Source organism: Arachis stenosperma, chromosome 6 (assembly GCF_014773155.1).
Source record: "Arachis stenosperma cultivar V10309 chromosome 6, arast.V10309.gnm1.PFL2, whole genome shotgun sequence".
Classification (NCBI taxonomy): Eukaryota; Viridiplantae; Streptophyta; class Magnoliopsida; order Fabales; family Fabaceae; genus Arachis; species Arachis stenosperma.
In genome coordinates, this window is record NC_080382.1 from 18,749,907 (window position 1) to 18,765,919 (window position 16,013).

Here is a 16,013-nt window from a genome sequence, read left to right on the forward strand (position 1 = left end):
TACGAACGTCATCCGAGACTAAAAAAGGTTCTATATAAAAAACACTAAAAAGTCATTGGACAAGTCACTAAAAGCCCAAATATCAAGCCGCAAGGATAACTTCGCCAAAGCAGAGGGTTGTCAACACAAACTTAAAGCAAGGCGTGATCCAGAAGGCAAGGGTAGAAAACCCACACTACCACTCAAAAGAGGTTGGACTGTGAAGTACCAAACCTCTAGAAAATCTACAAAGATTGCAAAGCAATGAAGAAACAAGCCAGACAGATGCTTGAGCACGACTTCCAAAAGAGATCGAAGCTCTGAAAAGCACGATCTCACGGAAAGATCGAACTCAAGCAGGGGCACTGTTCATACCCTGGGTCAAGCTGTTCGACCCGGGATGTTTAGCGACAAGCCGACCGACCTCTTCAGGTCAGACTATCCGACCTCTTCTCAAAGAGCTCGGCCAATGCCCGACCTCTTCTTAAAGAGCTTGGCCAAATCGCCAAAGGAGCCCAAAGCAGGCCCAAAACGAAGGAACACAGCCCAATCTAAAGGCAGCTAAAGCCCAGAAAGATAAAGGCGGTTCCGCTAAAGATAAGATGACTTCACTCAAAGATAAGATAAGATAAGATAACTATCTTATCTCCAGAGAGGTCACTCCTCACCATTATAAATACACTGGAGCACCCAGGTATAACTCATACTCTGATTCTACTCAATACCTGCTTAATACCCTTGCTAACTTAAGCATCGGAGTCCCTTGCAGGTACCCCCCACCCTCTGGGGACGAAGGATCAGCACCACCACCAAGTCCAACAAGTCGGACACACCAGCTCCGGCCGCTGTACACCTGCCGGACACGTCAGCTCCGACCAACACAGAAGATCTCGTCCGAGATCGGCCTACAGTTTCAGGTAACCCTCGGAACAGCCTGTGCCCTTTTCAAATTTAGAATTGTTTCTTCAATTTGTGAGTGAGATGTAAGTTGTCATATGAGTTCTTGTTTTCCTTTATTTGTTTCAGAAGCTCCCTAAATTTCTCTTTTCTCCATTCTTGCAATGCTTTGCTGCACTTTCCTAGTTTCTCTTCAATCTGATCATAGTTCACAGCCCAGCTTCTTTTGATAATCTCTTTGCATTCAGAGTCTCTAAGCCACATTCTTCGAATCTGAAAATATATGGCCTCTTCCTTTTTAAGCTCTGCCCATGAACGTCGATTAGGATTGGACAATGGTCTGATCTGTATCTTTGAAAATGCTTTACCACTCCTTCTAGGAATTCTTCTTTCCAATTTATTATTGCCACTGCTCTATCTAGCCTTTCTTGAATATTTGCTTCCCCAACCTGATTGTTAGACCAAGTGTAAGCATATCCTACAAAGCCTAAATCTAGTAATTGATTCACTTGAAGAGATTCCCATTTACCTGAGTATAAGTCATTGGCAGTCCTTCAAGTTGCTCTTGTTTCAACAACATTAAGCTCACTCTTTTTTCTTTTAACCTACTAAAGAAGGTTGTTTTAGATGCCTTATTTACGAAAAGAAACTAGCTATAGGAATCAGATTCAGGTAAACCCATCCAACACTTCAAATCTATCTATAAAAAAAATATATAAAAAGCAATACATGAATGTGAAGTGCCATTTTAAAACAGCATAATTATGGTTCATCAGTGTTTTACTTTACTTGTTTTCTCCCTAAAATTCTAAATCTAAATCACAAAAATGTCATGAACTAATATTTTTGCATTGAGAATATACCGAATGGAAGTGTTTAACATCCTCCTCAAAAATGTAAGCAGGAGTCAAGTCAGTCCCCTCACCAAACCACCACTGCCTAGGTGCTCCGGGAGCATCTGTAGAATGCAACAGGGTTACACAGTCAGTAGTAGCAAATTTATGCAGATATTTATTTGCAAGACAATAACCTTAGAAATTAGCATAAGTAAGATTTTGAGCTATATGACAGACAACAGTAGTAATAATGGTATGAGAAAATCATAATCTGCAAGGTTAGGGAAAATGGGTTCTTCGGATGCAAAACCTGAAAAAGGTTGATGTCATTTTCCATTCCATCTGAAATCGAAAAGAATTGAATGGGGGAAACACTTACGGAGTTGATTCCAGCGGCGAAGAACGGGATAGGACCATGCTTCTGGTCAGGAGAAGCGGCAGCTTTTACAGCGCGGTAAGCTTCTGGAAGCATGATGCCGTAAACAACGGAGACATTAACTCCAGCCTTCTCCCAAATGGCCCGCCCTGGAGAACCCTGCTAATTCTGCCACCGCCGCCGGGCCTGGACCAAACGTCCTCCTTGAAGTTGGCCCCGCCATCAGCGGCCTCAAGGGTGGTGCAGACGGGGTCCTGAGCTTCTCTAATCATCTTCTCAAAGCTAGCCCTTACAAAAGAGGAGGAGGAAGAAGAATGGGCCATTTAGGGCCAAACGGGAAACGACGTAGTTTTAGGGTTGACGGACTTATTTGTTCAATTTTTGAAACTATCCTATTGACTCATCAGTCCACGTATGTATCTATGATGCCAAGTCATCAGAACGGGAGCCACGCAGACTTTTCCGTTGAGTCTAACGGAGGCATTTGAACGGAGGGACTCATCCGTCTAATTTTTGTGAAGGTCAGGGATTTAAAAGTATTTTCCAATGGTCAGGGACGAAAAAATGTCCGCGGTTAAAAGGTCAGGAACTTATTTGTTCTTTTTTCTAAAATGTTCAACTCACGGGTTGGGTTAAGGTCGGATCCAAACTCTATCCTACTCTATCCATTGTCAGCTCTCTATATATTTAGAGTAAAAACGAGTCAATTTCAAGAAACAAATTATCCGTGACCAAAAAAAAAATACATGACTCAATATATAGGATGATTACATATTCATTTCCAAATTACTTATTGCCAGAACTTAATTTAAAATTGACGAGTTTAACCCAATTAATCCTAAAACATAACTCGTGAAAGAATACCGAATTATTGATTTCAAAGACAAAATGGAAGCCAAACACAAACTTGGATAAAATCTATTTGTAAGGGGGGGGGGGGTTTTAAAACTAATTCTAATGAGAATTGCAATTGTAAATAATAATTTTTACATAATCATATTCAGTTTAATTAAGTTTTGTGAAATTATCAAACGCATATTAACTAAAAACATATATAGATTTGCCTAAATTATTTACGTGAGAATTGGGATATGTATGCATGTAGCATGTGATTGGGTGGGAACCATATAATTGGCGGTTCTCCATATGTGGTAAATTGTTGAAGATAATAAAAAATTTGATGTATGAAAGATTATGGTTTCGTTATTTTAAATCTAATGTCTTCTTCAAGTGAGGTGGCTGGCAACGCAATTAAGAAACCGTCCATTATTATATGTTGTGTTTTATTTAATCTTCAGGGACATTCAGCATTAAAGAATGGAATATAATTATATTGCAATTCTAAAGGACATACGTCATATTGGATCCAACACTTTAATTAGTGCACTTTTGATCTACTTCTTAAATTTGAAAAATTTATAGGACATAAACTAGTTGAATTCTATGTGTGTATATATATATATATATATATATATATATATATATATGCGTCTAATTATTATTAGAAACCAGTTAGTATTGGGAGCAATAATAATACTTAATAAAGGAGCAACATTACTCAAAGAGAGGATATATGTTCAAATTTTGAAAGAGGACATATGTTCAAATTTTGAAAAAAATTATTAGAGAAAATACACATATAACTGAGAAAAAAAAAAGGTTTTATATCCAAATATAATTTGTACTGTATATTGTCTTATTTTCTAAACATTGAATGAAATAAAGCCTTAGATCCAATGTACCAATAAACTCAAGCTAATTGAAAATTAGAATTGGTTTGAAGAATTCTCCATGATTTAATAGTGAATTGTCAAATTAACTATATCTATTTTTAGTTGACAAAAATACTATTATTAATTTATTTTCTTGTTTTTTTTTCTGTTATAACTAACTTCTTCTAACTAGTTTTATGTTAATCATTTGAGAGTATTTTTGAACTTCTAAATATATGATATGCATCTATTAAGAAAAATTAATTTCAATATGATAATATAAAATAATTTTACATTATCAAATAACTTTTCTCATAATCTACATGATGGAATTCTTAAAATAAAATATGAAACAAAAAATAAAAAAAAAAACTTGTGAACAAAAAGTCTATGAAATAGCTTTTACTTTGATAATTTTCTCCGCGCCCCCTTCTCTCTCTTATTTTTATGTGAAAATGAATTGTATCATTTAAATATCTTTTATTTACATTAAAAAAGCATTTTCTAGATATTACAAGCATTTTTATCACCGTTTACCTTCCTCCTTCTCTTTTTTTTGTCAAGACTTCTTCTCTTTAATCAAGGACTCATTTCCTATATTGTTGATTTGTTGAGTACAAATTTGTGCAATCAACAGTATTTTTATAATACACCTTACCCCAATTAGACATATCATTTATAGTTACAGAGCAGCAATCTTAATAATCCACGTCTACCAATAAAAAAGTTGAATTAGATAGAGTTAACTCCAAATGGCCATCGTTTATAATTTCTAACATGAATTTAAAAATAGTGAATTGTCAGACAGTGACAACAGTCCGCTAAGTTTGTAGCCAATTGTTTGAGATGCATTTTGAAATAATTTTAGAAATTTATGTATATTTTTAAATAAAATCATTTTTAAAGGATGCAATTATAGACAAAATTGAGTAACAGATAATTTTTGTTGGATTCTATGAAAAATCAAAAGGATATAATACTACTCAATTACTCATGTCTCATGCGGCTTAAGAACCCGTTTATGATCAGATATGGGAAATTACAATACACTTTTGTTCCTTCAAGCACACTCATGGCTTCTTCAAAAATCAACCGACATTATTATTATATCAGCATTTTTATTGGACTTCATTATGAGTTCTGCATTGAGCCTGTCGTTGTTCTTTATCTGCGTCACGAATTTCAGAAGAGCCTGTAAGCCTGCAAGAGTCATGGAAAGTACGACCGCCACTCGTGCCTCTCCTGGACTTCTAGTTTCCAATGCATTTGAAACTCTAGTGCTGAAAGAATTACCTAGAAAGAACAACAAAGTTCAATGACAAAAAGAAAGAAAATGTGTAACTGGTATGAAACAATATGTACATGATCATAAAAGTAAAACCTTGCTGCTGAGTCAATTGCTTCTGGAATTCTGTAGATTGCTTTCAGTGATCATGTACACAATGCAGGTGTCGACTTCAATAAGCAAAATACAAAATGGTGGTACTCTACTTTCCATAACCTGTCCGCCATGGTTGGTGCGAGTGTTCTGATACTAGATGCAAGTCCTTGAAGAAGGTTTATGATATGTTTTGTTCTGAATGCACATGTTTCGACACTAGAGACAAGTCCTTGAAAAAGATTCATGAAACATTTGCTCTAAATGCATGTGTTCTGATACTGGTGGCAAGTCCTTGAAGAAATGAAATGTTTATGTTAAACGGATGTGTTCTAATACTTGAGGCAAGTCCTTGAAGAAGGTTCATGAAATATTTTGCCGACTTCAACGACTATTGCCTCCAATGATCATGTACACAATGCAAGTGCCGACTTTAACCAGCAAAATGCGAAATGGTGGTACTCCGCTTTTCACAACCTAACCGCCATGGTTGGTGCGAGTGTTTTCATACTGGAGACAAGTCCTTGAAGAAGGTTCATGAAATGTTTTGCCCTGAATGCACGTAATCTGATACTGAAAGCAAGTCCTTGAAGAAATGAAATGTTTTATCCTGAATGCATGTGTTCTGATACAAAGGCAAGTCCTTGAAAAAGGTTCATAAAATGTTTGGCCGACTTCAACGACTATTGCCTCAGTGATTATGTACATAATGCAGGTGCTGACTTCAACCAGAAAAATGTGAAATTGTGGTACTCCACTTTCCACAACCTGATCGCCATGGTTGGTGCGGGTATTCGGATGCTGGAGGCAAGTCCTTGAAAAATAGTTCATGAAATGACTGTTGAAGGCATTGTTGCTTGGATTTCTAGCACCACGTTGTGCCCTACATATGCATATGCCACGTCTCCCAATGCAAAGAAAAAATTGAACATACCGTCACTAGTGCTTTTCATCTTTACGCTATAAGACACGCCTGGTTTGATCCCTTTCCTGATGGAGGTAGCCCAAGCGATGAACGAGTATGTCAGAGACATCACAACTGCACTAATTGAGATGGCAGAAATTGAGTTGAAGTTAGAGAGCTGTGCAAGTACCAAGTTTAGGAAAGCAAAGACCATGATCCAATAAGTGGTCCTGATTGGCTGCATTCAGGGCAAAAGGTTTCATGAACCTTCTTCAATGACTTGCCTCTAATCACCATGTAGATAATGCAGGTTCCAACTTCAACCAGCAGTTGTTGGAGAACCACAATCCACAGACCAAGCTTTTTTCCAAATTCACTTGCCTTAAGTCATGATACCTATCAAATCTCTTCCGTCCCAGTACAATCTCATGTATCTCAACTATTTGCCAGAGTGTGTATAGCGTGATAACCCATGACAGGATCATCACCATGATTCTAGGACCCCTGCATTCATGCATCTTCAATCAATTTCGTATTCATATATACTACAATAAACATCGTGTTAAGCACCTACATACCATCCTCTCTAGTGATCATGTGCACAATGCAGGTGTCAACTTCAATAAGCAAAATGCGAAATGGTGGTACTGTACTTTTCACAACCTAACCGCCATGGTTGGTGCAGGTGTTCTGATACTAGACACATGTCCTTGAAAAAGGTACATGAAATATTTTGCCCTGAATACATGTGTTCTGATACTAGAGGCAAGTTCTTGAAGAAATTAAATGTTTTATGCTGAATGGATGTGTTCTAATACTGGAGGCAAGTCCTTTAAGAAGGTTCATAAAATGTTTTGCCGATTTCAACGACTATTGCCTCCAGTGATCATGTACACAATGCAGGTGCCGACTTCAACTAGCAAAATACGAAATGGTGGTACCCCGCTTTTCACAACCTAACCGCCATGGTTGGTGCAAGTGTTTTCATACTGGAGACAAGTCGTTGAAGAATGTTCATGAAATATTTTGCCCTGAATGCACGTATTCTGATACTGGAAGCAAGTCCTTGAAGAAAAGAAATGTTTTATCCTGAAAGCACGTGTTCTGATACTAAGGCAAGTCCTTGAAAAAGGTTCATAAAATATTTGGCCGACTTCAACGACTATTGCCTTAGTGATTATGTACACAATGCAGGTGCTAACTTCAACCAGAAAAATGTGAAATTGTGGTACTCCACTTTCCATAACCTGATCGCCATGGTTGGTACGGGTATTCGGATACTGGAGGCAAGTCCTTGAAAAATAGTTCATGAAATGACCGTTGAAGGCATTGTTGCTTAGATTTCCAGCACCACGTTGTGCCCTGCATATGCATATGCCACGTCTCCCAATGCAGAAAAAAAATCGAACATACCATCACTAGTGCTTTTCATCTTTACGCTATAAGACATGCCTGGTCTGATCCCTTTCTTGATGGAGGTAGCCCAAGCGATGAATGAGTATGTCAGAGACATCACAACTGCACTAATTCAGATGATAGAAATTGAGTTGAAGTTAGGGAGCTGTGCAAGTACCAAGTTGAGGGAAGCAAAGACCATGATCCAATAAGTGGTCCTGATTGGCTGCATTCAGGGCAAAAGGTTTCATGAACCTTATTCAATGACTTGCCTCCAATCACCATATAGATAATGCAGGTTCCAACTTCAACCAGCAGTTGTTGGAGAACCATAATCCACAGACCAAGCTTTTTTCCAAATTCTTCTTGCCTTAAGTCATGATACCTATCAAATCTCTTCCGTCCCAGTACAATCTCTTGCATGTCATCTATTTGCCAGAGTGTGTATAGCGTGATAACCCATGACAGGATCATCACCATGATTCTAGAACCCCTGCATTCTTGCATCTTCAATCAATTTCGTATTCATATATACTATAATAACCATCGTGTTAAGCACCTACATACCATCCTCTCTAGTGATCATGTACACAATGCAGGTGTCGACTTCAATAAACAAAATGCGAAATGGTGGTACTCTACTTTTCACAACCTGACCGTCATGGTTGGTGCAGGTGTTCTGATACTAGACACATGTCCTTGAAAAAAGTTCATGAAATGTTTTGCCCTGAATACATGTGTTCTGATACTGGAGGAGAGTTCTTGAAGAAATTAAATGTTTTATGCTGAATGGATGGGTTCTAATACTGGAGATAAGTCCTTTAAGAAGGTTCATAAAATGTTTTGCCGATTTCAACGACTATTGCCTCCAGTGATCATGTACAAAATGCAGGTGCCGACTTCAACCAGCAAAATACAAAATGGTGGTACTCCACTTTTCACAACTTAACCGCCATGGTTGGTGCGAGTGTTTTCATACTGGAGACAAGTCATTGAAAAATGTTCATGAAATATTTTGTCCTGAATGCACGTGTTCTGATACTAGAAGCAAGTCCTTGAAGAAATGAAATATTTTATCCTGAATGCACGTGTTCTTATACTAAGGCAAGTCCTTGAAAAATAGTTCATGAAATGACCGTTGAAGGCATTGTTGCTTGGATTTCCAACACCACGTTGTACCCTGCATATGCATATGCCACGTCTCCCAATGCAGAGAAGAAATTGAACATACCATCACTAGTGCTTTTCATCTTTACGCTATAAGACACGCCTGGTCTGATCCTTTTCTTGATGGAGGTAGCCCAAGCGATGAACGAGTATGTCAGAGACATCACAACTGCACTAATTGAGATGACAGAAATTGAATTGAAGTTAAGGAGCTGTGCAAGTACCAAGTTGAGGGAAGCAAAGACCATGATCCAAAAAGTGGTCCTGATTGGCTGCATTCAGGGCAAAAGGTTTCATGAACCTTCTTCAATGACTTGCCTCCAATCACCATGTAGATAATGCAGGTTCCAACTTCAACCAGCAGTTGTTGGAGAACCACAATCCACAGACCAAGCTTTTTTCCAAATTCTTCTTGCCTTAAGTCATGATACCTATCAAATCTCTTCTGTCCCAGTACAATCTCATGCATCTCAACTATTTGCCAGAGTGTGTATAGCATGATAACCCATGACAGGATCATCACCATGATTCTAGGACCCCTGCATTCATGCATCTTCAATCAATTTCGTAATTATATATACTACAATAAACATCGTGTTAAGTACCTACATACCATCCTCTCAAGTGATCATGTACACAATGCAGGTGTCGACTTCAATAAGCAAAATGTGAACTGGTGGTACTCTACTTTTTATAACCTGACCACCATGGTAGGTGCAGGTGTTCTGATACTAGACACAAGTCCTTGAAAAAGGTTCATGAAATGTTTTGTCTTGAATACATGTGTTCTGATACTGGAGGCAAGTCCTTGAAGAAATGAAATATTTTATGCTGAATGGATGGGTTCTAATACTGGAGGCAAGTCCTTTAAGAAGGTTTATAAAATATTTTGCCGATTTCAATGACTATTGCCTCCAGTGATCATGTACACAATGCAGGTGCCGACTTCAACCAGCAAAATTTAAAATGGTGGTACTTCACTTTCCACAACCTAACCGCCATGGTTGCTGCGGGTGTTCTGATATTAGAGGCAAGTCTGTGAAGAAGGTTCATAAAATATTTTACCCTAACTGTATCCATTCTGATACTCGAGTTTTATAAGAGTGATATATGTAATTTTATATGAGTGATATTTATATGTTTTTATAATATATTTTTTAATATATTAAAATAGAGATAAATGTAACCTCTAGATTCAATCTTAGTGTTCATACCCTGGGTCGAGCTATCCGACCTGGGATGATCGGAGATAAAGCGACCGACCTCTTCAGGTCAGGTTATCCGATCTCTTCTCAAAGAGCTCGGCCAAATCGACAGGAGAGCCCTGTAAAGGGCCCAAATAGAGGAGCACAACCTAAATCCTAAGGCGGCCTAAAGCCTATAAGAGATAAAGGCGGTTCCGTGAAAAGATACGCTGACCTCAACTCAAAGATAAAAGATAAGATAAAGATAACTAACTTATCTTATCCAAAAGGTCACATCTCACCATTATAAATACACTGGAGCATCCAGGTATAACTCATACTCTGATTCTACTCAATACCTGCTTAATACCCTTGCTAACTTAAGCATCGGAGTCCCTTGCAGGTACCCCCCACCCTCCGGGGATAAAGGAATCAGCACCACCACCAAGTCCAACAAGTCGGACACAACAGCTCCGGCCGTCTCCCACCAGCCGGACACGTTAGCACCGACCATTACAGAAGATCTCGTCCGAGATCGACCTCCAGTTTTAGGTAACCCTCGAAACATTGGCGCCGTTGCCGGGGATCCTGGAAGTCATCCCATCACCATGGTGGACGACCATGACAACGACCACAATTCAGGTCTGGAGGATCGAACACCACACAAAAACGCGAATGTCACGTTACAAAACACTCCGGAAACCAACAAAGACAAAGACTCACCAAATTCAGGGGCAATAGAAGCGCTCCTGGATCGTCTAAAACAACTGGAAAAAGAAACCCAACTACAATGGGAAATTGGAAGAGATCTCCAAAGAGAGGTGCGGCGACGTCGGGAGTTGGAAGAAAAACTACAGCAATTGGAAGCCGATCTCAAATCAAAAACCCCCCGGGCTAATCTCGAGGAAAATTCACGCCAAGAGCAAGACCCGTTCACCAGGGAAATCATGAAAACCAAAATTCCAAAAGACTTCAAGCTCCCGGATATGACCCTGTATGATGGCACCACGGATCCCAACCACCACCTCAGCAACTTCAGAAGTAGAATGTACCTCACTGACGCCCCAGATGCTGTTCGCTGCAAAGCTTTTCCAACAACTCTCACAAAGACAGCGATCCGATGGTTCGACAACCTACCCCCAAAGTCCATCTCAAGCTTTGATGACTTAGCTAAAAAATTCCTAGCCAGATTCTCCATTCAGAAAGATAAAGCCAAGCACGCCCCCAGTTTACTAGGGATCAAACAAGGAGATCGGGAGAGCCTCCGCAACTACATGGAGAGATTCAACAAAACATGCATGGACATACAAAGTTTACCAACGCAGGCCGCCATTATGGGACTCATCAATGGCCTACGAGAGGGACCTTTCAGCCAATCTATCTCAAAAAAGTACCCGACCTCCTTAGACGAAGTACAGGAACGAGCAGAAAAATACATCAACATGGAAGAAAACGCTCGGTTAGGAGAGACCTCAAAATCAGGGGCCTCCTACCGAGACAGAGACAAGGAATTCAAGAGAAAAGAAGATCGACAAGGGGAGAAAGTCAAAAAATACCATAATTTCACTCCTCTCAGGGCATCCCTGGTCGAGATATACAAAGAAGTCTGCCATACAGAAAAAATCCCCCCAGCACGGCCACTCAAAAGCAAAAGGGGAGGAGAAAACCGGAAGGAATATTGTGAATACCATCGAGTCTGAGGACATTCCACAAACGAATGCTTCGACTTAAAAAATATCATAGAAAAATTGGTGAGAGAAGGAAAATTAGAACGATTCCTGCCCACCCGAGATGATGATCAAAGAAAGAGACGAAGGGATGAAGATACCGAACGAACAGAACGATCACCTCGGACACCAGAAAGACATGTCCACATGATACACGGCGGATTCACAGCAGGTAGGATCTCCAAATCCTCTCGCAAAAGATATCTCAAAGAAGTATATCATGTCGAAAGAGATGAGAAAGCACTCAACACTCCGGCAATTACAGTCACTAAAGAGGACGCATCTGGCATCATCACATGACACGATGATCCCATGGTTATCACCATCATATTGGCAAACGCCAACCTACACCGCACCTTAATAGACCAAGGGAGTTCTACCGACATCTTATTCAAAATAGCCTTTGATAAACTCGGTTTGGAAGAAAAAGAACTTAAAGCATATCTGATGAGCGGATAATTTGTACGCTTTTTGGCATTGTTTTTAGTATGTTTTTAGTACCTTTTAGTTAGTTTTTAGTATATTTTTATTAGTTTTTAATTAAAATTCACTTTTCTGGACTTTACTATGAGTTTGTGTGTTTTTCTGTGATTTCAGGTATTTTCTGACTGAAATTGAGGGTCCTGAGCAAAAATCTGATCCAGAGACCAAAAATGACTGCAGATGTTGTTGGATTCTGACCTCCCTGCACTCGAAGTGGATTTTCTGGAGCTACAGAAGCCCAATTGGCGCGCTCTCAACGGCATTGGAAAGTAGACATTCTGGGCTTTCCAGCAATATATGATAGTCCATACTTTGCCCAAGATTTGATGGCCCAAACCGGCGTAGCAATCCGGCCTCAGAAATCCCAGCGTTAAACGCCGGAACTGGCATAAAACTTGGAGTTAAACGCCCAAACTGGCATGAAAGCTGGCGTTTAACTCCAGAAAAGGTCTCTACACGAAATTACTTCATTGCTCAGCCCAAGCACACACCAAGTGGGCCCGGAAGTGGATTTTTCTGTCATTTACTCATTTCTGTAAAACCTTAGGTGACTAGTTTTACTATTAATAGGATCTTTTGACATTGTATCCGTACCTTATGACCTCATAACATTTTTACACGTTTCTTTCCACAGTATGAACCTCTAAACCCCATGGTTGGGGGTGAGGAGCTCTGCTGTGTTTTGATGGATTAATGCAATTACTACTGTTTCTTATTCAATCATGCTTGCTTCCATTCTAAGATAACACTTGTTCTTAATCCGGATGAATGTGATGATCCGTGACAATCATCATCATTCTCAACTATGAACGTGTGCTTGACAACCACCTCCGTTCTACCTTAGATTGAGCAGTTATCTCTTGGATTCTTTAATCGGAATCTTCGTGGTATAAGCTAGAACTGATGGCGGCATTCAAGAGAATCCGGAAGGTCTAAACCTTGTCTGTGGTATTCTGAGTAGGATTCAATGATTGAATGACTGTGACGTGCTTCAAACTCCTGAGGGCGGGGCGTTAGTGACAGACGCAAAAGAATCACTGGATTCTATTCCGGCCTGATTGAGAACCGACAGATGGATAGCCGTGCCGTGACAGGGTGCGTTGAACATTTCCAATGAGAGGATGGGAGGTAGCCATTGACAACGGTGAAACCCTACATACAGCTTGCCATGGAAGGAGCCTTGTGTGTTTGATAAAGAAGACAGTAGGAAAGCAGAGATTCAGAAGATGGAGCATCTCCAAACCTCAGCCTATTCTCCATTACTGCAAAACAAGTAACAATTTCATGTTCTTTTGCTTTTTACAATCAATCCTGATAATTTCTGATATCCTGACTAAGATTTACAAGATAACCATAGCTTGCTTCAAGCCGACAATCTCCGTGGGATCGACCCTTGCTCACGCAAGGTATTACTTGGACGACCCAGTGCACTTGCTGGTCAGTTGTGCGGGATTGCAAAAGTGTGATTGCAATTTCGTGCACCAAGTTTTTGGCGCCGTTGCCGGGGATTGTTCGAGTTTGGACAACTGACGGCTTGTCTTGTTGCTTAGATTAGGATTGTTTTATTTTTGTTGGTTTAGAGTCTTTTAGTTGAGTCTAGTTTCATATTTTAAGTTTGGTGTCTTTTTGTGTTTTTCTCTTAATTTTCGTTTTTTTTCATGTTCTTAGTCCCTTTTTGATTCATAAAAATTCTAAGTTTGGTGTCCTCTTTGTGTTTTTCCTTTAAATTTTTTTTTCAAAAATTAGTGTTTGATTTTCTAAAAATTTTAAGTTTGGTGTCTTTTTGTGTTTTTCTCTTTCCTCTTTTCAAAAATCAAATCTTTTTCATAAAAATTTTTCAATCATATCTTTTTAATTGCTCTTTTCAAAATCTTTTTAATTACTTAATTGATTCAGTTCTCAATTTGCTTTGATCTCATTTTCCTTTTGATTTTCGAATTTTTTATTTTATTTTCCTTTTGTTTTATTTTATTTTATTTCATTTTAATTTTTTTCGGATATTTCAAAAAAAATATATATAATAAAAATAAACAAAATTCATCTCTTTGCAATCATTATCATTTCCCTTTTGTCCATTATGGACTTAAGTGGAATTAATCAGTCCAAGAGGACTCTGGGGTCATATGCTAACCCCATTACAGCTGCATATGGGACTAGCATCTGTACACCTCCCATCAAAGCAAGCAGCTTTGAGCTAAACCCTCAACTCATTATCATAGTGCAGCAAAATTGCCAGTATTCCGGTCTTCCACAGGAAGAACCTACTGAGTTTCTGGCACAATTTTTACAAATTGCTGACACAGTACATGATAAAGAGGTGGATCAGGATGTCTACAGACTATTACTGTTTCCATTTGCTGTAAAAGATCAAGCTAAAAGGTGGTTAAATAACCAACCTACAGCAAGCATAAAGACATGGAAACAATTGTCAGACAAATTCCTGAATCATTTTTACCCTCCAAAGAGGATGACACAGCTAAGGCTGGACATCCAAGGCTTTAAACAAGAGGATAATGAATCCCTTTATAATGCCTGGGAGAGGTATAGAGGTATGCTAAGGAAATGTCCCTCTGAAATGTTTTCAGAGTGGGTTCAGTTAGACATTTTCTACTATGGGCTTACAGAAAAAGCTCAGATGTCTTTAGACCACTCAGCTGGTGGATCTATACACATGAGGAAGACAATTGAAGAAGCTCAAGAGCTTATAGACACTGTTGCTAGAAACCAATACTTATATTCTAGCAATGAGTTCGTTCCAAAGGAGGAGGTCATGGCATTAGTCACTGATCCTAATCCTCAGGAACAGATGAATGAGCTTAATCAACAATTGCTCCTGATGACAGAACAGTTAGCAGAATTTAAAGAAATGCTCCACGATACTAAGGTTGCTAACAAGAGCATAGAACTGCAGTAGAATCAAGCAAAACAACAAATATCTAAACAAATAACAGAGGAATGTCAAGCAGTTCAACTGAGGAGTGGGAAGACACTGAATAACAATTCTCAAAGGAGCAAAAAGAAAAATAAGGAACAATTGATAGAGGATGACCAACCCACTGTTCAAAATCCCTCTGAGGACAGTAAGAGCCCAGAGAGGAATGCTATTGGCGTTCAAACGCCAGAAAGGGAAGGAAAGCTGGCGTTAAACGCCCATTCCTTGCCCAGTTCTGGCGTTCAAACGCCAGAAAAGGGGGAAAAGCTGGCGTTAAACGCCCATTTTCCACCCAGTCCTGGCGTTCAAACGCCAAAGGAAAATCAGACACCTAAGAGTGCTGACAGTGATCCCTCTAACAAGGCTTCTTCAACCACTTCTGTAAGGAATAAACCTGCAGCATCTAAGGTTGAAGAATATCAAGCCAAGATGCCTTATCCTCAGAAACTCCGCAAAGCAGAACAGGATAAGCAATTTGCCCGCTTTGCAGACTATTTAAGGACTCTTGAAATAAAGATTCCGTTTGCAGAGGCACTTGAGCAAATACCTTCTTATGCTAAGTTCATGAAGGAAATCTTAAGTCATAAGAAGGATTGGAGAGAAACTGAAAAAGTGTTTCTCACTGAAGAATGCAGTGCAGTCATTCTAAAAAGCTTACCAGAAAAGCTTCAAGATCCTGGAAGCTTTCTGATACCATGCACATTAGAAGGTACTTGCACCAAGACAGCCCTATGTGATCTTGGAGCAAGCATCAATTTAATACCTGCATCCACTATCAGAAAGCTTGGGTTGATTGGAGAAGTCAAACCAACCAGGATATGCCTCCAACTTGCTGATGGCTCCATTAAACACCCATCAGGCATAATAGAGGACATGATTGTCAAGGTTGGGCCATTTGCCTTTCCAACTGACTTTGTGGTGCTGAAAATGGAGGAGCACAAGAGTGCAACTCTCATTCTAGGAAGACCTTTCCTAGCAACTGGACGAACTCTCATTGATGTACAAAAGGGGGAAGTAACCTTGAGAGTCAATGAGGATGAGTT

At 39.4% G+C, this 16,013-nt stretch overlaps 1 pseudogene; it reads right to left on the reverse strand.

Moving 5' to 3' along the window:
- Window positions 1-1,525: 1,525 nt before the first annotated feature.
- LOC130933806 (oxygen-dependent coproporphyrinogen-III oxidase, chloroplastic-like) lies at window positions 1,526-2,411 on the reverse strand (annotated as a pseudogene).
- Between the last annotated feature and the right edge of the window lie 13,602 nt (window positions 2,412-16,013).